Here is a 26,775-nt window from a genome sequence, read left to right on the forward strand (position 1 = left end):
GTTTTTGCTATTTAAAAGACTGTTTGCCGAAAAAGTATCACACGGAATTAATATTTAAAATTGAATCTAAAATTTTAGAATTTGAATTATTTTCGATTTGGATTCAAAATTCAGGTATAAAATCAAAATAAAGAGATCCGTTTAAAATTCTATTATTCATAGAGAAGTCGGACTCAAAATGCAGATGAAGAATTTATATTTAGAATTCAGGTTTCAGATTATCATTTCTCATTCAGAAATCAGACTGAAATTTCAAATTTAAAATCCAAGATTAAGATTGAACGCAAATTTTCAAAAAAATATACAGCATCAAAATCAGAGTCTGTTTTGAAATTTCTGTGGAAATGATAATGTTTTGAAAAACATTTGCATTTATGCAATTATAATTAACCGAGAATAGAAATCAAAAAAAAAATTCTATTTTCAAATTACATAAGTGAAGAGCACTTTAGATTCATATATTCGTAATGCTGGTTTTGGAATTTTTTGGGTCTTGAAATCGAAATTTCTCAATCATTTCTATATTAATTGATATGTTGTTTGGAACCTCTAAACCTCATCAGTTCTGAGTAAATTCAACACTGATAATTGATGAGCTTATAAACCTGTATGAGGCCCTCAGAGCCAAAAGGGTAAATGGGCAAAAATGTTCGATTTGAGTTTGTAACGACAATTGATGCTTCATATTTAAAATTATATTTTGTGATTTTTCTGGGCCTTATATGAAAATCGATAACGATTTTATCACATTTTTTTGCCCTCTAGAATTTATATGTTTTCTAGATGTACATCCCATAAAACGTAATAATAATAATTTTGGCGTAAGATCTTTTTAAATGTCTTAGAAATTTCCGTGTCTTACAGAATCGGATAATAAACGAAATAAAAACTGATACTACTCTGAAGTCAATACAACTCACGGTTTTCGGTAAAATTAAAAATGACAAAAAATCTAAAATTTTGAAATTCTACGAATGTTTTTCAGTTTTTCTAAAAAAAAAAGTGTAGAAACACATTTTAAAAAAGAATGTACACTTTTTTTTCAAAGGTCAATAGAATCTCAATCAACTCTTGAGCTGATAAAAAAAGGCTGATTGCTTGAAATCAGCGCCTCAAATGAAAATCAGTTTTAAATTTTATAAAACTCTTTTGCAATTGAATTGGATATAAATTATGGAAATTTAAATTCGTTTAACTTACTTTCACTTTAAACATTTGTAAAATGTCTTTTCTACGGTACAGACAAATTTCAAAGTATTTATCTGGGTATATTGAAACCGGAAAAAAGATTAAAATTTTAATCAAGAAAACCGGGATAAAACCGGGAATTTGATTATGGACATCCGCTTCTCACCCTGTTTTTGGATCTGTTGGCTAATTTCAAAACGATTTTTGAAATACAAAAAAAAAGGATTTCAGATTTTTGAATTGCCATTTTCAAGCTTTGTGAATTGCGCCGAAAAAGTCGATTAATTAATTCACAATCTATCGTGGCGAAAAAAAAAAAAAAAATCTATTTTTAAGCTTAGTAATTTTTGAATTTTTCATAGGATTTTTTTCCTTTTTTAAAATGGGATTTCAATGAATGGATTTTAGAACAGCTAACAATATCAAATAAAAATTCAGGATAGTTCCTACTTTCATTTTATTTTTTGCATGTTTGAAAAATTATTATTTAAACATAAAAAATGCAAATGAGTTTCAAAGAACAAGAATAAAATTTGAAATTAAATGCAAAACAAAATTAAAACGATCTAAAACAGCTTTTCACAAGTATTTTCTTATGATGATTCGAAGCGAAATCCATGAATATAACTAAAAATATATTTAGTTATAAACAGCCTAGCTGATTGTTACGCGTTACAACGTTTCCTGGACATAGTAGCGAGCTGGTGTGCCTATAATTTACTGGTTTTGAGCATTTCTAAGTGCTGTATTATCACATTTGGGCGCAGGAAACACCCGTTCTTGTATAATTACAATATACTGGGCGTGCAAATGCATCGTGTAGAGGAGATAAAGGATCTTGGCGTTTTATTGGACAGTCGTATGACTTTTAAACGTCATTACTCTGTGGTACTCGAGAAGGCAAACCGCATGCTGGGATTCATCATACGTTTGAGTAAAGAATTCTCCGATCCGATCTGCTTGCGAGCTTTGTATTGCTGCCTGGTTTGATCAATATTGGAATCGGCGAACCTGGTATGGTGGCCTTTCGAAGCTGCTTGGATTACGCGTTTTGAGGCAATTCAACGGCGATTTGTGCGTTATGCTCTTCGTGAGCTACCCTGGGAAAACCCGTTAAACTTGCCACCATATGCTCATCGTTGTGCTCTGCTTGGTCTTCAGACGCTATCAGATCGCCATTCCATCGCCCAATCTCTATTCGTGGCAAAGATTTTACGAAACGAAATCGATTGCGCATGGCTGCTTTCCCGATGTAACATCTACGCACCAGAACGAACTCTTCGCAATCGAAATTGGCTCTCTGTGGAATCAAGAAGCACGCGCTATGGCAGCAATGATCCTCTACGTTCCGCCATCACTTGCTTTTTACGCCATTTTACACACTTTGACTTTAATGTATCCATTTCAATCTTTAGACGTCGGATTGAATCTGATTTGAGCGAACAATTACGAAACTAAGAATCTTGTTATGTACAAATAGTATTAAGATCATTAAGACACCTATGTCAGATGATATTATTTTCAATAAACAATAAACAATAAACAATAAACAATAAACAATAAACAATAAACAATAAACAATAAACAATAAACAATAAACAATAAACAATAAACAATAAACAATAAACAATAAACAATAAACAATAAACAATAAACAATAAACAATAAACAATAAACAATAAACAATAAACAATAAACAATAAACAATAAACAATAAACAATAAACAATAAACAATAAACAATAAACAATAAACAATAAACAATAAACAATAAACAATAAACAATAAACAATAAACAATAAACAATAAACAATAAACAATAAACAATAAACAATAAACAATAAACAATAAACAATAAACAATAAACAATAAACAATAAACAATAAACAATAAACAATAAACAATAAACAATAAACAATAAACAATAAACAATAAACAATAAACAATAAACAATAAACAATAAACAATAAACAATAAACAATAAACAATAAACAATAAACAATAAACAATAAACAATAAACAATAAACAATAAACAATAAACAATAAACAATAAACAATAAACAATAAACAATAAACAATAAACAATAAACAATAAACAATAAACAATAAACAATAAACAATAAACAATAAACAATAAACAATAAACAATAAACAATAAACAATAAACAATAAACAATAAACAATAAACAATAAACAATAAACAATAAACAATAAACAATAAACAATAAACAATAAACAATAAACAATAAACAATAAACAATAAACAATAAACAATAAACAATAAACAATAAACAATAAACAATAAACAATAAACAATAAACAATAAACAATAAACAATAAACAATAAACAATAAACAATAAACAATAAACAATAAACAATAAACAATAAACAATAAACAATAAACAATAAACAATAAACAATAAACAATAAACAATAAACAATAAACAATAAACAATAAACAATAAACAATAAACAATAAACAATAAACAATAAACAATAAACAATAAACAATAAACAATAAACAATAAACAATAAACAATAAACAATAAACAATAAACAATAAACAATAAACAATAAACAATAAACAATAAACAATAAACAATAAACAATAAACAATAAACAATAAACAATAAACAATAAACAATAAACAATAAACAATAAACAATAAACAATAAACAATAAACAATAAACAATAAACAATAAACAATAAACAATAAACAATAAACAATAAACAATAAACAATAAACAATAAACAATAAACAATAAACAATAAACAATAAACAATAAACAATAAACAATAAACAATAAACAATAAACAATAAACAATAAACAATAAACAATAAACAATAAACAATAAACAATAAACAATAAACAATAAACAATAAACAATAAACAATAAACAATAAACAATAAACAATAAACAATAAACAATAAACAATAAACAATAAACAATAAACAATAAACAATAAACAATAAACAATAAACAATAAACAATAAACAATAAACAATAAACAATAAACAATAAACAATAAACAATAAACAATAAACAATAAACAATAAACAATAAACAATAAACAATAAACAATAAACAATAAACAATAAACAATAAACAATAAACAATAAACAATAAACAATAAACAATAAACAATAAACAATAAACAATAAACAATAAACAATAAACAATAAACAATAAACAATAAACAATAAACAATAAACAATAAACAATAAACAATAAACAATAAACAATAAACAATAAACAATAAACAATAAACAATAAACAATAAACAATAAACAATAAACAATAAACAATAAACAATAAACAATAAACAATAAACAATAAACAATAAACAATAAACAATAAACAATAAACAATAAACAATAAACAATAAACAATAAACAATAAACAATAAACAATAAACAATAAACAATAAACAATAAACAATAAACAATAAACAATAAACAATAAACAATAAACAATAAACAATAAACAATAAACAATAAACAATAAACAATAAACAATAAACAATAAACAATAAACAATAAACAATAAACAATAAACAATAAACAATAAACAATAAACAATAAACAATAAACAATAAACAATAAACAATAAACAATAAACAATAAACAATAAACAATAAACAATAAACAATAAACAATAAACAATAAACAATAAACAATAAACAATAAACAATAAACAATAAACAATAAACAATAAACAATAAACAATAAACAATAAACAATAAACAATAAACAATAAACAATAAACAATAAACAATAAACAATAAACAATAAACAATAAACAATAAACAATAAACAATAAACAATAAACAATAAACAATAAACAATAAACAATAAACAATAAACAATAAACAATAAACAATAAACAATAAACAATAAACAATAAACAATAAACAATAAACAATAAACAATAAACAATAAACAATAAACAATAAACAATAAACAATAAACAATAAACAATAAACAATAAACAATAAACAATAAACAATAAACAATAAACAATAAACAATAAACAATAAACAATAAACAATAAACAATAAACAATAAACAATAAACAATAAACAATAAACAATAAACAATAAACAATAAACAATAAACAATAAACAATAAACAATAAACAATAAACAATAAACAATAAACAATAAACAATAAACAATAAACAATAAACAATAAACAATAAACAATAAACAATAAACAATAAACAATAAACAATAAACAATAAACAATAAACAATAAACAATAAACAATAAACAATAAACAATAAACAATAAACAATAAACAATAAACAATAAACAATAAACAATAAACAATAAACAATAAACAATAAACAATAAACAATAAACAATAAACAATAAACAATAAACAATAAACAATAAACAATAAACAATAAACAATAAACAATAAACAATAAACAATAAACAATAAACAATAAACAATAAACAATAAACAATAAACAATAAACAATAAACAATAAACAATAAACAATAAACAATAAACAATAAACAATAAACAATAAACAATAAACAATAAACAATAAACAATAAACAATAAACAATAAACAATAAACAATAAACAATAAACAATAAACAATAAACAATAAACAATAAACAATAAACAATAAACAATAAACAATAAACAATAAACAATAAACAATAAACAATAAACAACAATATCAATGATCAAAATTTGATTAAAAATTTCAAATTTCGTCCCTACGGCCATGCGCTTGATATCACTTTTTTACTATTTTTATGTATGCTTTTTGCAAACAAAATTTTTCTGGAAAGTCCTTTTAACGTCCCCAAAGATCCCAAATTGTTCTCACCGCTCCTTTGGAATGTCCCAAAAGCTTTGAAAACTTGGCTTATAAACTAAATCACAATGATATGTTAACCATTTGAATGCTTTAAAGCGAGAGTGGCCTTATTTTGAAGATAACAGACAGCAGAAACTGTATATCTCTATGAAAATTTCGCATCATGGATCCGCCTGTGGGCTCTTTATGTACATCGAACGAGAAAACATTTGCATAAATTCGGAGATCTTTGATAGCCAAATCCGCCAGCCATGTGTTTTTTTAACCCTAAAGACCGCTGAATATATGTGAACTTTTTTTTCCTTCAATGTATGAAAAGCCTACAGACGAATCTACGATAAGAATTTTTTCATAGAGAGAGACAGTTTAGTTTTTACTATTGACTAGCTTCAAAATATGGTAATTTTGGAATCCTTAACCGTTTTTTCACGAAGGTGGTCCTTCAAATGATTTAAAAACCAAGATTAAATAGAAAATAAAAATTTCATTGACAAATTAAACTGGTTAGTTACCCAAATATGATTCACTGAAAGCTGATTAATTTCCCATTTTTTTTTTTCGAGATATCGCCAGATTTCAACGTTCTATGCATTTTCAAGTCGATTGGCATCACTATTTTCAGACTTTTCCCAATTTCTTCCCCTTGAGTAATATTTACGGTTTAGAAAAATCGAAACTTCGAGCACTTCGAAGCACCCCTAAATCCAATTCGATTGTGCTAAAATTAGACACTTATCAGGCCCTGATCCTGATTCAGATTCAGGTCAGGAGCAGGATAAAGATTTGAATCATGATATGCTTTCTATAAAACTTCAATCGTAGACACCAGATAGCATCTGGTGTCTGCGCATTAATGCTACCCAATTCCGTTCAAGATATACATATACAGTACCGTTCATAATTGTTTAGAAATTGGAAGCACGCGCACTGTCACTTCGACTTTGAACTTCCATAACTTTTTTCTCTAATGATGTTTTTTGATCAAATTTTCTGCAAAAGATAGATCAACTATAACACTATTATAACATCACATTTGAGCTTTCTGGAGTTTGTGTGGCCTGAGATACAGGAATTCTACGAAAATTGGACTTTTCTCATTCAAACTGCAATATCTCAAAAACTACGCTACATATTTTGTTCAAATTTTGCAGAGTGATTGTTGAAATGTAAAACTATCATGTCTGTAGTTTTAAAAAAGTTTGATTAATGGGATTATTTCAGGCATGAACCTAGAAATGCGATTTCTATAGAATTTTGGACGAATGTTTCCATAGGAAAGTCCTATTTTATGTTTAAGAAATCATATTTTTAGGTTCATGCCTGAAAAATTGTATTTCCCGTAACTTTTGATCCCTGGGCCAGCAGATCGTGGCCTAGAGGATACCATACTTGTCTACTAAGCCAACGTTCATGAGATCGAATCCCGGTCGTGACATAACCTGGCACACAAAGTATGATGAAGGTTGGCGGTTTTAGCATGAGTGAAATGCTAGCCGTGTATACCTTGGAATTGTACGCCTCCATTGAGCAGCACATGCATGTGGATGGATCTTTTCAAGGGAACTTAGATTGTACTTGGAGATCCTACTTAGTTATGTGTGTGCTCGTAGTGCTACCGGTAAACAACTGCAACTTCAACCAATAGTGCAGGTGTGTCAAGTAGCATAGCAAAGTAAAAATAATAACGCGGGGTAATACCACAATAGATCAACTTAATGGTCGCAGTGGACTCTCTCCCCAACAGGAAAAAAAAAACTTTTGATCCCATCGACTGAACTTTCCAAAAACTTCAGACATGCTAACTTCCCGAGCAGACTTTGATGCCCAAATTGATAGCAAACTGAGATCATAATAAGGTGTCAACAGCAAACTGACATCATGTTTTGCTGTAAAATTTTGTACGAGAGCAAAATTAGGCATAATTAAGGTTTCATATAATTTTATTTGACAGCAAATTGAGGCCACATTTAGGTATCAAAAGCTAACGATGAGCACAATTTGGTGTAGAATTTTATATGATAGCAAAACTAGGCATAATTAAGGTATCCATATATTTTTATGAATAGAAACCTGAGACCAAAATTATAGCATAATTTGCTGTACAACTAACCCAACAACAAAATTCAGCATAATTGAGGAACACTTAATTTTGAAAAAAACATTAAAGTTGTAGCCTCATCAGGCAAATAAAATCCAACACTGATGAGATTTAGATCCCATTTGACGGAGTTCTAAACCGTTTGACATTTAATGGAACACGAGTGGGGTTGCTAGTTTTCCACTGGATTGGATCTAATTTCTTTGGTCCAATTATTGTATAAATTAGACCCAAGAATAGACCACGGATACAGGTGCTCTAAGAGAGCCAAATACAAAATTAAATTCCTGCATGCTAACTCTCCGACACTCAAAAACCAACATACAAAACTGGCAACAATAACCCCGTCAAATCTAGCGTAACATTTCATTAGGGCGAAACTGGCAAATGTAAACAATCAATCTATCAAATAATTAATTAAAATCAATTGGGCGAAACTTCTTGCTGATACATTTTTTTTTGTAACCTTGAAGCCTAGTCCACACTAGGAGACGTTTCGTCTCGAGACGGTCTCAACGTCTCCCATTTTATTCGGGATACACTGAGACCGCCTCAGGTTTCCAACAACAACCACACACAACAAAGTTCGTCTCATAACAAAAATCTCAGTTCATGTTGACTAGTGTGGACTAGGCTTAAGGCTCTTCGAAGATGGTGAATTTTTCCATTTGTGTAGGACCAATAGGAGTAACTGATTTGACCGTGTGTTTATCTCACGGTGTAATTAGAGTTTTTGTATGTAGGACCAAAGAGCGTAGCGTAACTTCAAAAGCAAAACAAAAACGACCAATCAACCAGACAAAACCTTCAGGCACAGCTGAAAATGAAAACAAAAAAGTGCGGAACTCTTAAATATCTTGAATTTACTGAACAAAGTTATAGATATTGATGAACAATAAACAAGATAAATAATACGCTCATTTCTCAATTGTGTTTAAGAAACAGTATTAGTTATTAAATTATTAATTAATTTAAGTTAAATTTTTATTTATCTAATACGATTCAGTAAGATGTTTCGAAATTCCAAACGTGTTTTTCTCGTTTCGAGTATACTGATAATTTCGCCCTTATGAAATGTTAAGCGAGAACTGTCAATGAAAATCAAAACAACACGAAAACGAAAGTGCACGAAAGTTAAATTTCGTTACCGTTTGTTTGGTTCGTTTAAAAGTTTTCCAATTTAAGTGGATTAGCTGGCGGATTAACTGACGGGAATGTTGTCGGAGGATTTCGGTGTAACGTTGCGTTGGTGGCTTGTGGATAAGGACCGTGAAATTATAGTATTGTTCCATTATCAGGTGTAAGTTTGTTTTTTTTTTTAATTCTAGTGGTTCTAATTTGTGTGCCTTGGATTGCATGTACTCCGGGGTAAACTGACGTAGGAAAACGTACTCTGGATAAGAATCGACAAGCATAATCAGGCATAATTGACCCAGTTTTAGCAGCAATATGAAATCTGGGTTGCGGTATCGTAATTGTATCTCACAGGTAAGACCAACATATAGCCGTGATTAATCTTTCTCGTCCTATTTCAGGTGCAGACGTTGTCACCCAAGTTCTTCGATAAATTATGGTGTCTTCGAAAACATGGTTACTAACGAAGAACATGAGACACCCTCCCAACAGTCCGCACTGGCTCCAAATGGACGTCTCCGGAAAAGTACCCTTCATCAGATGCTAAAGACGGTATTTCCCTGAATAACTGTGAGTGTTTTTTTTTTCTAACAGAACTAAACTAATATTAGGAATAAGGGAAGTGAACAATCTTTGCTACTCATGCGTAACTATGTAACGAATGAAGTCCGGTTTCCTTATTTCCGGACTTCCAGTATCATTTCAAATAGGCATGTGCCCGGCTTTATTTTAAAGCTTGAACAAGAATTTATGAGTTAAAAATCACAAAAAGCAAGCTCTAATGAACTCGATATTTAACACTTTTAACACTAGAAAGACTGTCAAATTGAATATACCTATTTGGACCGTGACCAGTCGAATGACTGGTAAAGGCAAATTTTTTTATTACATATTATTTTGAACTTTTTTCTTTTGATATTATTTTGTTACTTGTTCGATAATATTTTGTTATAAAATGGAAATATTTTTTCACCATGGGTGTACGGAATCATTTTGGTATAGATGACGAATGCAAGTATGTCATGAAATGATTATTCCAAAAAATAATTATCAAAAAATTAAAACACATTATCAATCTGATCAGAAAATCATGTTAAATAGTTATGAGTATTGAATATGGGTGCACGGTTTCACTTCAATTTTATCGTAGTAGATACTTTCTAGCACCCATCAATCTGAAGTTTTTCAACGTGTTGCTTATAAGTTATACCTGATATTGTAGGTTTAAAAGCATAGTTTTTCTAAAAGTAGAGCAATTTACCATGTGTGCACGGCTTCACCGCCATTCATCCAAAATCAACTTTTTTTTGCATTCTAAAGGTAATTGATGCTCCATATGGTGTGATATGATTTTATGCTGAAAAAAATTCCCACCCACGTACAAATAAGTGTTCATAATTACTCCATACTTTTCAAGATGTGGGGTAATTATGAACACGTATTTTCTCAGCATTGGTTTATGGCCTTCAGAATCATAAGCAGGTTAGTGAACAGATGATAGTTTAGAGAAAACGCGCTTCCAAGTTTAGAAGATGCTCGATTTTTCATATATATTTTTTTAGAATTCGATCAGTTAATTAAAACTCTAAAAAGTGTATAAAAATTATAAAAAAATCTGACTTTGGCACTTAATGTAGATTAAGCTGAAAAAAAATTAACTCAAAATCGATGATTTTGGCACTTTTTTCCTTGCATATCTTTTCTAATACTTGACAGATAACCAAAAGTTTACACGTATATATGAATTAACAAGTGTTTAAAACCACACTATGCATTGAAGGGTTAACCTAGCTGGCACATTTATACGAGTTTTGATAGTTGCATAATCAAAGGCGATTTTCACATAACATCAAAATCATGAATAGTAATCAAACGATTACATACATTTTGGCGTTAAACGAGTAACCAAAATTCTTTACTGTACACTTGTGTTTTTTGTTTTGCGCTTCGCTAGCATAATTTTACGGAAAACTATAGCAAATCGGTATCACACCTTGAGTGTAAGATTTGCTCACATTTTTCTTGACATAAGGTGGTGAATGAGAGAAAAATTTTCATACATGAATAGCAACGTACAGCCAGTTTTTCTTGTTCTGAGGCCTAAACGATAACTCGTTTTATCAAAAATTTTGAGAGCATATTTATGCCAAATTTTGCTGTAAAAGAAATTTATTTGATGCCTTATATTGGCATGATTTTGCTCTCCAAGCTCTCGGAAATCAAGGTGTAGTTAAGGTCTCAGTTTTAGCAAAATTAGGCATCACTTTGCTAACCAAGTATGAAAATTTGTGCTCTCATTTTTGCTGTGTACCACCTTATGTCAAGCAAAATGAGAGCACATTTGGCTCTCAGGGCGTGATAGCAAAATTTGCTATAATTTTGCCATAAAAGTCTGCTCGGGTTTATATTGCAACAATCACTCTGCAAAATTTAAATAAAAAATGTAGCGTAGTTTCTGAGATATTGAAGTTTGAATGAGAAAAGTCCAGAAAGTCCGATTTTCGTAGAATTACTGTATCTCAGCCCACACAAACTCCAGATATCCAAATTTTGTGAAATAATAGTATGAAAGTTGACCTAAGTAACGCAGAAAGTTTGATTAAAAAATATCATCAGAGTAAAAAGTTATGGAAATTCAAATTCAAAGTGACAGTACACGTTTCTATGCAATTATGAATGGTTTTGTACCTACTACGAGTCTAAATTTATTGTTTTAAGTGACATTTATTTCAGGGGTAAACCCATAATCTTATAATAATTTTTAAATAGCCTTTGATCCGGCCAACTGTGAATTTTTCAAACGAGGTATCAAATTTTCTGATTTGGAAATATCTTTAGTTTGAGAAAAATGGACACATTGAAATGTTGTAAAGTTGATATATCTTCATGTTGCTTATGCTCTATTTTTACACAGTGAGGAACGCATTGAGTTTTCAGTTTGACAGTAATAGCATCAATTTATGAAGCAATTTATATAGCTTTAACAACGTTGGTTGATGCTGAAACATCCCCAAAGGAATTTCATCCATCCATCAACTGATAATTTTGTTTATGGAGTCATACATCAGCTTTACATCAAAGGATTTTGTTGATCGAGCTTGGAACGTGATAGCATAGCAGCTTCACCAAGTGCCTTAGATTTTTCGATGATTCTTGACTCTGCAATCTATTAAATTTATAGTCATTCGGAATAACAAAAGACGACAAATCCATCAGGCTGGATGTCAAGCTGAAGTATTCGATCTATTCCGACCAAACAACCGGGGGAATGTTGCTTGCTTTCAAGGAATCAGAATGATCCCAAGAGCAGCAGCGACAAACATCATTCTTCCCCCGGCAGCTGATGTGGGTATCGGATGACATCAAATCTAACCCGACAAAATTGTTGGGGCCCACCCACGCACAGCAGACATTGATAGTCAAATGCAGAATGGGACACGTTCAAGTTCGAGACTGCCTTGTCAGATTGGCTATCGTCGCTTGACAAATGGAATCTTTATGTGCGGGAATATGTTTGTATTTATAATGTTTTTTTATTCGAAGCTGCAGGAGCAAAACTTGTTATTCCTGTGAATTGTGGGATTATTTTGTAGAATTTTGAAAAATTTAGTTTTGAAACAATTGAATATAATAGTTTTAAAAATTAAGAATCAAAAGATTTTATTTTTTTATTTACTTGTTTTCAGCTCAATCAAATTTATCCAATTAACACGTTCGTCGCCACGCTCATTTTGGTAGTTTTGCTAGCCGGGCCCAAAGAAATTTTCAGAGAGAGAAAGCAAAGAGGGAGAACTCCCATATTTGAAACGTGTGGCGAAGCTGAGCGGTAAACTCAAGTAAGAGAGCGTCACCTGCTTTTTGATGTGACGGGGCCCCCCAGGAAATACACCCGTCTGCCAAATATGGGTGACGTGGCGACGAACGTGTTAAAGTACGCTTACATCAGATCACCCCTCTCTCGTCTTCCCAGCTTTAGTATGAAAGTAGTAACAGATGTCAAACAAAACCCTCGAGATCTGAAAGATGGCAATGACTCCCTGATAAGATTGAGACCGTGGCCTAAGCAAACGTTCGATGTACACATAAACCGATTATCATACGTCAAGTTTCGTGATTCCCAGTCCAAACAGCTGGTGGCTCCAGAGAGCAGGAAAGATCGGAGACTCCATGTGGGGAATAATGGTTGGGCTCAAGATGGGTTTTATCGATTTCGAACTTCTGAACGGGAAAAGAGAGAGGTTTGGAAAAAAGGAAGTGTGTGTGCATGTTAAGTGCAGGCATCGAGCATCATTTTCGCTTGTAAGTATGACCACCGCCATCCCAGAGCAGGTTTGTGTTCCTGAGGTTTTTCTCACAACAACTTTTACCGCACATTTGAGAGGCTCCTGACCGAGAAGAAGAGAAAAAAAAGGGCTACAAATCAAACTTGTTTTCTCCACCGGGAAGTGAAAACTTTTTCCATACTCAAACTTTCCAATTGGTTTACGATGATCTGAGGCTGTTGGCTGTTGGTTAAACATGTCGAAGGACGGAAATCCGGCTGAAATTTGTTCTTCGAACCAGAAGAAAACAGTGCGTTTTGACTATATGTGGACGTTTTTTATAAAAACTCAAAAATTTAACTAGATACGGAAGTATTTCATTGCACATATACAGTGCAGTTTTCAACCACTTTTTCGTTTTTTTTTCTAGAATGATTCTACTGTATGGATTTTAAATGAAATTAAATCAAACGTTGAAAATAGATCGTGAAGTTCAAATGTGATTCAACGACCCAAAGCCCACGCAGCGCACTGTACCTCGAGCCTCATATCAAGAATTGAGCGAAAACTCGATTGGAAAAGTTTGGCTTGTTTGCAGCCGGAAGTTGATTGAAATTCTAACCAACCATAAACGGAACATCCGGCACCGGGCCAGCCTGATGCGAAACCCGGAAGAATCATTCACTCACTTCTCGAGAAGCTCACCTACAACCAACACTCAACTCGACGACAAAGCAGCTTGTTTCGGGTGGTGTTTCGTTTTTTTGCTTCCTCCATCCCTAAAAACGTTCCTAAGATTGCCCTAACTCAATCAAAATAAGTACCGTACACTGAAGATAGAGAGGGATTTTTATTTATTTATTTTCAAGATCGAAAAAGTTTTTCCAGGAAAAAAACTTGTTGTGAGGAATTCGGTTTGAATTTTAACACTAGCCCATTCAAACTTTTTTCCTACATACTTGGACAAGTAGGAACCAGAAAAAAAAATCCGAATTGAAAAGATTTTTAACAGCTGAAATCCGTTAATTTTTTTTCTTTGTATGCTGATCCCGTTCGAAGAAGTTACGTGTCATTTTTGTAGTATATTTTTGTAGTGTATTCTTATTAAAAAATTGAGCATCATCTTCATTAATGACGTAACTGTTCATTAAAGTGACCTTTCTTCGTTGCATAATTATCCGAAATTTAATACCCAAAATTTCTAATAAATAGTTGTTAAAAAAAAATCCATACCGGTCCTTTAAAAAAATTTCAAAATAATCTGAAATTTTTCCATATGTTTGTTATTTTCAGATGAGTTTGAATACATAACTGACATTGATTATAATCTGTAAATTTAGAAATTCAATTTAAAAATAAATAAGTCTGCGATTTCTTGCGACTTGAATTCCTGAACGAATTTTTATCGTACAATTCATTTACGAGATGATTCTGAATAGTTATTAAAATTTTGAATTTTGAATCTCTTTCCGGATTTCAATAAGATTTCTGAAATTACAAAAACAATATATTTTCAAATTAAATCAGAATTTTAAATATGAGCCAAGGAGTGAATTTTATTTTGTTTAACATTTCAATCTGATTTCATTATTTCAATAATTCATTTGTATCCAATCTGTGAATCTGATTTAAAATATGAATTTCAAATGATTTATCTTAGCCCAAGTTTTCAATTCTCTATCGTTATTTTGAAGCTTTGTTATGTTTGAATTTTGCATGAAAATAAAGTTTGAGAACTTCAAATCTGAATATGAAACAAAAACTAATTTTTTTATACATATGCAGAAAATTAAGATCATAATATTTAAAGTATATGACTTTAGAAATTCAAATTTAAGTTTTGAATAAAATGTTATACCAATTTTGAACCACCTTTTGTTTCTTATTTTTAATGATGATTCGGACCGAAAATCATGAATCGTGGACTGAATACAAAATACCTTATTTTAAATAAAGAACAAACTTTTTTGTTTAATAATATGGAACCAAAACCTCCAAAACGAGATAAATCTCATTTAGAGTTGAACATTGAAAACTGAATATCAATCAACAAGTGAGAAAATTGCGAAAAACTGCGTCAGAATTTTGAAGCTGGGACAAGTTTTCAGGGTTTTGGCATAAGTTCTCAGTTAAGATTTTTTTATTCTCTTACAATAATCAATAATCAAAATTTTAAAAAAATTAAAATTTTGAGTGTAAAGAAGAATACTTCCCTTGCCAATCCTGGACCCTCATGGGGGGATTCAATCCTCTTCCTCCCTCCCGATCCCGTAACTTATAACTGAGTCTACAAAGAAAATTATGTTTACGTTGCTGTTAATAATATAAGGATGTTTTGATTTTTGAAACAAATAGTTTTAAGATTAATAATTAGAAATCAATCTGGTTCTTGATCCAAAAGATCTATTGCAAAGAACTCAAATTTGAAGAAAAAGCTCTTCTACTATTTGGAACAGTTATCGAAAAATGGTAAAAATGGCATCCAATTTTGTTATATGTTGTAGTCCAGAAATGAGGAAATCTATCTTACTTAAAACAAGAGTAAAGTTATGTGGATTTTTTTTTGAAATTTCTTGTTGAAGTTTGAAAATTTAAGAACTTTATCGAATTTTGTAAATTAATCTTATATATAAAAATGGAGGTGTTTTCTTTGTCACACCATCACGTATAAACGGACGGTCGAAATGAATGAATTTGGTATTCAAGGGAATTTTGGGCCAAAGATGGTTTGTACAATGGGTTCATCTAACTTTTTATGGAGTAACAATTTTTATTAAGTAACAGGTAAAACGAAGTTTACCGGGTTAGCTTGTATATATATATATATATTTTTAAAATTTTTTAAGACACAGTGAACAGACATACAAGCTCGAACAAAAAATCGTCAAAAAAGTGTGTAAAATTTCAAATGCTATCACCAAAAAAATACGTTAGAAATTGACTACAAACAGTGCCATCTATTGCGCCGTACAAAAGTTACAAATCAAATTTTCGTGTACCCAGTTTTCGAAAAGACGTAATCGTATTTGAACTCACAAAAAATGAGTCCAATGTCTCAGTAAAATGGACGGCTTTAATTTATTGCTAAATAAATGAAATCAGAGTTACTTTAAACTGGGAGGAATTTCACTTTCTTTATTTTTGCACTACTATGACAGTTCAGATTACTTACAGCTTTGGTACTACAGCACTTCTTGAACAGTAATTTATGCTAGAAAATGCATCTCCTATGTCCAGTCAAATACAAGAACATTCTTGACGATCAGTATCACCCAGCAGTACTGATTCTAGGCATCTCTAAGCGGGTTACTTTCACATATAACTTTAGCATCCAGCTGTTTTAAACTTTGTATTTCTAACAAATTTGATGGTAAAGATAATAACTTTTATGATTATTTTTTTATGCAACATAATGAACGTATTACGAAACTTCAATAGCGATTTTCTTGAAGCATGCTAAGCAGCTCATACGACCTATAGAAAACTGACTGAAACTTAGTCAGCTTTGTTTCGACAGTTCTCTTTGGTGTGTTTGGAGACATCTGGTGGTCCAACCAAAAATAAAAAATTGGTTCAAAAATGGTGTTGGGATTTTAACACAAGTTTCGTGGGCTAGCTTGTATGTCTGTTCTTTGTGTTCAAGATCATGACCACAAAAATTGTAATAAAAAGTTGTTTAAAAATCGTCCTTTTCAATCAATGAACCGTCGAAATTGTCTGAGTCATACCAGATAAATTTTGAAAAGAGAATTGGAAAGTTGACGGTTTTTGGCACATTTTTGCACTTTTAGGTTTTTAAAATACGAAACACAGAATTTTTGAAGATTTTTCAACGGTAGCTGTTTTTAAAACTTTTTGTCAATTTGTATTGTTTACAGATTTTCTTGCACCAAAATTCATCCTTGCATAGGAGGATTTCAAGCATAAGTCATTTTTTCCATTGCAAGATTTCCACAAGAAATTTATATTTAAGAGAAAGTCAATTTTATACCGTTTCTAGTGATGGAATTTCATAAGCGCCAATATACTTCACAAAAATATGAAACATAAAAATGTTTTTTTTTTTCATTCTGATTCTATAAATTCTTCACAGGAATGTCTGCGTATCTGGCTGCACCGCGCACAGCAATTCCTATATTTTTTCCTCCATTAGGAAGTTCAATGAAACTGTTTTTAACTGGTAAACACGTTCGAAGGCATTTAAGCAATCCCACATATGCGCACTTTGCCCATAATAAAACGGAAAATATACATCAGAAAGCATTTAAAAAATTAAAAATAACTTAAACGTGTATGTTTAATTGATTAAAGTTTTCCTTTTTGCATGTTTCTAGTGAAAAACTCTCGCCTTTTTAAAACTATTTTCAAATTTATCGGATTGCATTTTTTGTTTACGAGCTATACGAAAGGATTTTTCTTAACGTGGGCGTCTTACAGTGGTCGAAATCCACAAAAAGTGAATGTTTTTTATTCGCTGTGTTATGTTTCGTATTCTGCAATAATTAAAAAAACATATTCGCAAGGGTTGGGATTTTAATCTTTTCTTAAAACAGTGGCCTTATATTTGTGAGGGAAAGATCCAATTTTTCTTCGAATTTCGATGGTACACATGTTATTTCTGAGCGATAACAGAAGTCTGTCAAAGTTTTGATTTGTATTAGTTTTTGTCAATTATAACAAAATATTTCAACCACTTCAATCTAGATAAAAAGAATAAAAAATAAATTTTATCAAGTTTTCAAATTCAAACAGTCTTTAAAAAAAACAAAAACAATTTTGACAAACTTCACTTTAATCGTTATTTGAAATAATTTAAACAAACTTTTTACTTAATTTTCTGTGATATTTCATTCTAAAAAACAATTTTATATTCGAAAATATCATTATTCAATGGTTAAAAAACGGTTGATGCATCTCATCAACATTAGTCACCTTGAACTTATCACCTTTTACTCACCTCCAATACTTCTTCTGTAACAGTCCTTTATAAAATTAGAGGTTGGTAATGGTATTAGCTACATGAATCAAGCTAAATAATAGATTTTTTTTCATACTTTTTGATTGGATCCTTGAAATCTTTAACCTCGCTTAAATGTTGTCATAGTGCTCATACAAACTGATTATGTATTTGTGTCTTTGTCAGATGTTTTGGACATAGTTTTCTTTGGTGAATATTTTTTTTTCCTATACCATTTTTGCTTGAACAAGGCATACACAAAGAACAGTAAAAAAATGTAGGTACTATCCATGGCCGTAGTAACGGGGGAGGAGGGGTTTGGGGGTTAAACCCCCCCCCCATGAGGGTCCATCAAAAGCAACCAAGGTATTTTACTGTAAACTCAAAATTTTAAATTTTTAATAAAATTTTGATGATGGAGTAAGGTTATTCGATAGTAACAACTCGAAACTGACTTCAAAACCTTGCAAACCAATCCCAGGTTAAGAATTCAGTTACAGATTTCCAAAATTTTCTCACTTATGAAAAATAATTCATTTCCTTAAACTATTTTTTTCTGGTGCCTTACAATCAAAAAAGAGATTTCATTTCATTTTTTCATCATTCGAAATTTTAATTTCTTAATTAGACTTGCAAGTTAGATTAGAAATACAAATACATAATTGAAATAAAGAATAATCATTGAAACCCAAATCATTCGAACTATCATTATAGGTTCACGATTGACGGCTCCAAAACTGAATTCAATTCTTGGCTCATATTTCTAAATTTAAAAACCGTTTTTGTGTAAATTTCAGAAAACGTATTGATAATCCGAAACAGATTGAAAATTTTAATTTTTAATTCAAGTTCAAAATTCAAATTCAGATTCAGCTCGTGAATGAATTCTACAGTAAAAATAAAATTTTCAAGATGACAATTTAAACACACTCAAGAATTTATCCACAGTAAGTTCGTTTGTACGATGCAGCCGAAAATGACTAAAATTTAATAGAATTATAGTTTATTTTACTAAAATATACATCAACAGGAATTGATTTTTAATGTAAATTTACTGATGATAAAGAAACATGTATCTTCTCTTCAAGAAATTAAGGGAATTTCATTTGTTTTGGTGTATTAAATTTTAATATTGCAGTATTTTCAAGAAACAAATTTCAAACTAAAATATTTAACAAAAATCGTGGTTTAATTACGATTTGTACTGCAATATTTTAAACGAATTGCAAGTTCAAATCAAATAATTAGAATTAAGGTGGCCAGATAACCCGGTTTTACCCAAACTTGCCCGGATAAATCATAAAAAAAATAGGGAAAGGTTCGGCCGCCCAAATTTTGTAAAAAAAAACCTCCGGATTTATTCCCATTTTATTGGAAAAAAATAACATCATTATAATTTAAAATTTTGTCACCAAAAAATTAAACTTTAAAAACTAGATTCATTAAAATAAACATACAGGATTTTTTTGGTGACGATTCCAAATCTAATTGTGTTTCTTTACAAAAAAAAAGTTAATTTTTTTCTTTATTATTGTTGAATATTTCTTGTATTTTTATCATATTATCAATTTATACTTGTTTTGAAAATTCAGGATGGACTGTCCGAATTTTGCCAGGTTTTAAATTAAATAACCCGAATTTGCCCGGCCCGGATACGTGCGGGAGAACATCTCGTAATCTTAAGCTAAGCTCACCAGATTTTTGCATATGTTCATGATACGTACACAGCCATTTCTTGTCAGCATCCCGGTGAATATTAAAAATACATTTACTGTTCATCTCATCAAGGCCGGGCCCACTGTGCAGTATTGGATGCAGAGACGATAAGCTAAGCTCACCAGATTTTGATGCAAACTTAAGATTTCAACCGATGAAAGTAAGTTTCCTGATTTGTTTTTAAAGGATTCTTTATACAAATCTTACTCAGATTCTAGGATGTTTTTTTTTAAAATGTCTATTTAACACGAAAAACTTATTTACACTTAACTATGTACAAGAACTTAACAATGAATTATCAAACAGTTTTTAAAAATAAAAAGTATGTTTTTTTAATTCATTCATTGTTTGAGCAAAAATGTCATAGAAAAAGCTTCCTCTATAAATAAACAAAATAGAATAGAATAGAATAGAATAGTCATAGAAAAAATAGGTCACCAAAACCTCCCCCATGAGTCAGCTCTTCCTACGGCCCTGGTACTATCTAATAGTTTAGGTTAGAGTCATCTTACAATAAAAGTTATTTATTTTGAATCTTAACTAAAAAAAAACAAGTCCTTCTAAGAGATGCCATTTTTTTCATGAAGCTTTAACAGATATGAGAACTTGTGCTATAACTTAGTTGCCATGACAGTTGCCTCCTGAGCTGATGACCGTGAGTTCAAGCCCAAGGATAAACATCGAACATAGTTGAACCGGATAAGTTTTTTTATAACAGTCCGCTGAATGCGTCGTTTATAAAAGTTGCGAATGACACAAAGAGGATAAAACGACAATAATCGAAAAAAAAAACAAAACAAATAAATAAAAGATTTTGGATGCTGCATCCAGATGAAAAACTATTTGTGTTTTCCTAAATAAGCAAGCTTTTTAGTTTTAACCCCAAGCGTAACCATTTTTAACATTGGTGATAATGTATCAAATATTCATAAATAAGAGTAACAAATAAGGTTTAAGATTTGTGCTTGAACCCTTTTTTAAGAATCTGCAATACAAATTATGTTAAATTCAATTCCTAACTGAATTTCACCTGATGTTTAAATACATGTTCTTTTATTAACAAAAATTATCAATAATTATTTATATTTCATTAGTCAAACCATCGGAATAAAGTTTTTAGTTTCTTTTTTTTCAATAAACAAGTTTTATTTAATGAATTCTGGTCTTATTCTATATTTGTGATTTTCACCAGATTTGTGTTTCGAAACTGACTCTGATTGCATTTCAAAATTTAATTTATAATCGAGAATGAAAATCTTCTCCGATCTCCTTCCATTTGATTCCTAAATGAAAATCTCTTATTGATATTTTATTGTTGATTATGAAACTTCAATTCCAGCTGAATCTTAACACGAATTTTAAATTTTTATTCCGAGTCTGAATTTTGCAATTTGAGTTTAAATTTAAAATATGAATCTTAATTCCAGATTAGAACTCCTATGAATTAAAAACCCAAACGTGAAATTTTATTAGAACCCTGAGCCAGAAATCTTTTACTTGATTCTGAACGAATGGGTTTCAATATATTTTTTTTTTTCAAATGCTTTCTCATAAGACATAATTGAACTTGTAAATTTAAACGAAAATTTCGAATGATGAAATTGTTTTAGATTTTATAATTTAAGAATCATTAAACTTTCATATGTTTCAATTCTGCATATGAATTGATGATAGAAACTTCAAGTCCAAATCTTAAATATAGTTGAATTTTAAATATTTTCTATTAATATTCCGAAATGATGAGTTTTGAATATGAAAAATCCATCTTATTTTGATTTGAGATGCAAAATCAAGATTCGAATCAGGATTTAATCCCAATAATGATCCAAACTGAAAATCATTAACAATAAAGGTTCCCAGACCTACTTATTATCAAATTTTCCTCAACTATTCGGGTTGGGCAAATCAGGGCTATTTTATGTTAAAACCTTGCATAAACCGGGTATTTTGAATTTAAACTTTCTCCAGAATCCGGCCAATATTCAGGCAAATTTCGGAATAATTTAATAGAAATCAAAAATAAAAACACTTGAAAAATTGATTTTTTATCGAATCAAATTGGCCGATTTAGAATCCTTATTTAGGCTTCTAAAATTTCGTTCATGTTAATTTTGACAAAATTTGTTTAAAGAATTTTTTGGACGCAAACAACGTTATTTTATGGACTCAGATTTTTTTTTGTTTCGATTATAGTCGTTTTAACATCTTTATGTCATTCACGACTTAGACCAACGATGAAGTTGGCGGACAAGTCATTGAAAAACTTATCCGGTACAACTGTGATCGATGTTTACTCTTGGACTCGAACTCACGGACATCGGCTCAGAAAGCAACTGACTTGCCAACTGAGCAATATCACAAGCCCGGGGACAGTTTTTTTTTAATTTCTCAAGTAAAGGAAATAATCTGCAAGCTTAGTCTAACTTTGGAATTCAATATTCGGGACTAGATTAATATCAAACAGTAAGATTTATAAAAAACTGTTGCAAGATTTGGGACTAAGGATGGATTAAGAGGCTTTGGGCTAAGTTCTTAATCGAGATTGTTACTTATGACTAATTTTAGTTGTTCATCAAAATTTGACTAACAATTTAAAATTTTATGTTCAGCGAAAAACATTTCGTTTGGCATTTTAGGACTCCTTTGAGGGGGGGGGGGGGGGTGTGTTTCACCCCCAATCCCCCCCTCCGTTCGTATGGCTAAGAAGAGCTACATTTCCCATGAAAACTTCTGGGAATTTTTTTTATACGAACTGTACATTCTGGAGGAGTTAGTAATCCATTTAAAATAGAAAAATATGTATCTATGCAATTGTTTCTCTAGCAATTTCCAACAACTATAAGAAGAGTTGAGCAATTAAAATTTTTGAGTTGAAAAATGAGGAAGTGTTTTTGAAAGAAATCAGTACGAATCTTTAACTACTCAGCATAATCAATAAAGACAGTACGAGTAAATTGAATTCACCTTCCCTAGCTTGAACATAACAAGTGGAAATCGATAGCTTCATCGAAAAGGAAGACCTTGGGAAGCCCCAACAATTGCATCGTTCTTTTACTATTCTACTGAAGATGGTCTTCATCGTCCTTCCCCACTCCTAGAACTGAACTGATAGAACCATCCCTTGAACGCACCTCAAATAAACCAACTATTTATCATACTCTTCTGGCTCGTGATGAATTACGACATTAACTTCCGTTGCCTTTGGGGTCCATGCCATGCCATGGTTATGAACTGAACTAAACGAAACACATGCGTGTACTGCTGCTGCACAACATTAGCACGAACTCCAATTGGGGTGGTTCAATTTCATACGATGTCACCTGTAAACAATGTTGAGGAAGTTTAAAAGAAATCTTCAGAAGTTTTAGTAGAATTTCTTATTTGAAGATTTTTTTTTCAAGAAATAATTCTAGATATTTTGAGTTTCTTATAGTTTTTTCAAATCAAACAACAGTTATGATTGAAGACTCAGACTGATGCAGATCAAAATTGGAAGAAAGTATTAAAGACAATGGCACATGAACTGATCTACTTTTCAAGGCAGTTACAGAAAGCAGCAACACGGCATAACAACCGGAAGAGCCCCAAACAGGAAATTGGCTTTTCCATCTCGACTGTTTCTCGCAATGGCCGCCTGAAGGGACGAGACCAGAAGGGGATGGAAGAAGAAGAACGACTCCCGGTTTGCAGAGTACAGAAGCAAGACAAATGTGCATTTCGGGTGAAACAAGTATTTTTGGAGCAAACGAAAAAAAAAATAAGATATATGTATATGAAGAGAAGAAAAACAGAGGCCATCATTATTGGCCTTTGCTTGTTCTTTCTAACACAAAACGTTGAAGTTCGGTTCAGAACAGCCGAAATTTCAGCAGCCCCAGCCAGACTAAGTGTGGGTGGAAGCCTTAATTTAGAGCGTGTGCTCCCGCAAATTTTTCCTCCTGAAACCGAAAGGCATTTATGGCTCCCACTGGAGCAAACAGTCGAAATAATGAGTTATCAGCTTATGTGCGAGCGCCATGGCACGGTTTTTCTTTCTGGAAAGTTAGTTAGCATGGAACAATTTTAGTTCGGTTTGGTGGGATGGATTTTCTGGCAACCCAAGTAACACAGATTATGCCAACTAGCATTAGGAAGTTTTATTATGGTTTAATTATGGCATTTTTCTGTGCAGCTCGTTTTATGGTGGTTTTATTATGGTCATGCAGAATGCTTATAATTTTATTTCGACCATATGTTTTCAGATGGTTTTGAAAACGCTAATAAAACTTTTATTAAACATGCTGTTTTAGTTATTTTGAAAGAGTTATGAATGCTCTTTTTAAACTATAATAAAACACAAACCTAAAAGTTTGCTCCAAGCTTTCTTTTGCATGTTCTATAATAGCACTCAGTGCATGATTATTAAACCGCCATAAAACTTAGTGACAGTTCTCGATCAAGATGTCAAAACAGGACACGCTCAGATTAGATAGCACATATTTGAATTGGAACTCCCATTTTTACACATTTTTGGTAAGTTATGCGTGTTGGTTTTGAGTTAAAATTAAAAAAATACATCTTTGAAAACTTGAAATCACCGAAAGTAGTATGAATATCTTTACAATATGAGTATTTAGTGAAAGGGCCCAAATAGTAGGAAAAAAACTGTTGCTTGACGCCATCATTAATTCAAGATGGCGGCTTCCGCTTTTATTTTCAAAGCTGTAAATTACTGAAAATATCGTGAAACCTTCACAATATGGTTATTAGGTGAAAGTAATAAACGAGTAGAAGTCAAATTTTGTTGCCCGTCGCCATCTTAAATCCAAGATGGCGGCTACCACTCAACTTGAAAATACTGTAAATGACTGAAAATCGCATAAAACCTATATTATAGGGGTATAAGTTGAAAGAAATCAACCGGTAGAAGTTGAATTTCGCTATCTGACGCCATCTTGAAATCCAAGTTGGCGGCTTCCGCTAAACTTTAAAATGTAGTGAATGACTTAAAATGACATGAAACCCAGGTGGTAGTGGGTGGAAGGGCTTAACGAGTAGAAGTCGAATATTGCTATCTTACGCCATCTTGAAATCCAAGATGGCAGCTTTCTATAAACTTTAAAAATGCTCTAAATCATTGAATATCGCATGAAACTTCCAAAATATGGGTGTTTGTCAATTGGGATAAGCTTCAAAAAGTTTATTTTTGCATTCTGACGCTGTCTTGAAATGCAATATGGTGGCTTCAGCTGAACTTTAAAATACTGTAAATGAATGAAAATAGCATGGAACTCCCAAATATTTTGTATTGGGTGCTAAGGCTAAATGATAGAAGTCAATATCTCTTTTCGCGTTTCTCTGAAAATCTGTAAGTGACTGAAAATCCCACAAAAACCACCACAATACAGGCCCCGTTCGTTTTTGGCAACATTCGATTTTGGCAACATCGAATTTGGCACATGTGCCTAAATCAGACGGTTAACAGAAACAACATAACCTTATAGTTTTCGCTAGAATAAGACCAATACAATTTAAACATAATAGCATGATAGGAATAATAGAATTACATAAATGGCAAAAAAAAACAAAAACTATAAACAAAACAAGAAAAGTGCTAAATGCATTAGAAACATAATGAAAAAATAATAAAAGTGATTTAAAATGATCTAAATTGTCTTAAAATAGTAGTAGTATTACGTGAAAAAAAGTTGTGTTCAAGCGATTTTCATTGATTAACAGTATTTTAAATTCAGTGGAAGCTGCCATCTTGGATTTCGAGATGGCGTCGGAAAGAAAAAAATCGACTTCTAGTTTAGCCCTTTCACCCAATACCCGTATAGTGGTGGTTTAATGCGACTTTTTGTCAGCATTAAGCATTAAAAGTTGAGCGGATGCCGCCATCTTGGATTTCAAGATGGCGTCTGATAGTGAAATTCAACTTCTACTCGTTTAGCCCTTTCACCCGATACCCATTTTGTTGGGGTTTCATGCGATTTCAAGTCATTTACACCATTTTAAAGTTCAGCGGAAGCCGCCATCTTGGATTTCAAGATGGCGTCAGACAACGAAATTTGACTCATGATTTATTCCACGGGTCATTCAAAACCAATCTCTTTTCATTCAAAAAGTCTGTCCTCATTTACTGTACTAATGATTAACAACTCAGAAATGAAGAACTAAACCTTAGCGTGTAATTGGTTGGCTTGCGAGAGAAACGTCAAATCGTAGCTTTTTTTGGGGTCATCATTAAACCATAATAAAACAATGAATTGACTCACGCCATGTTGGTTGCAAAATCGAAGGGCACAAAATGACGCCATGTTGATGGATTCACATACAAGCATTGGAAAATATTTTTTCAGGCCTTTTTCCATCAATTCCATCATGATTGACCATCAGATTTGACGAGGCGCATTTATTTTAAGATACTATTTCATATACATTTTACCTAAAATCTTGACTGGCAGTAGAAAAGACGCTCAATATATGGTTAAAACATTGGTTTTTTTAGCTATTAATTTTACCAGATCATATCTGAATAATGCAATCATCATTCATCAACCATTATGGTTGCTGGAAAAATTAAAAAAAAACTCCGAGAAC

This window comes from Uranotaenia lowii, chromosome 2, assembly GCF_029784155.1.
Source record: "Uranotaenia lowii strain MFRU-FL chromosome 2, ASM2978415v1, whole genome shotgun sequence".
Lineage (NCBI taxonomy): Eukaryota > Metazoa > Arthropoda > Insecta > Diptera > Culicidae > Uranotaenia > Uranotaenia lowii.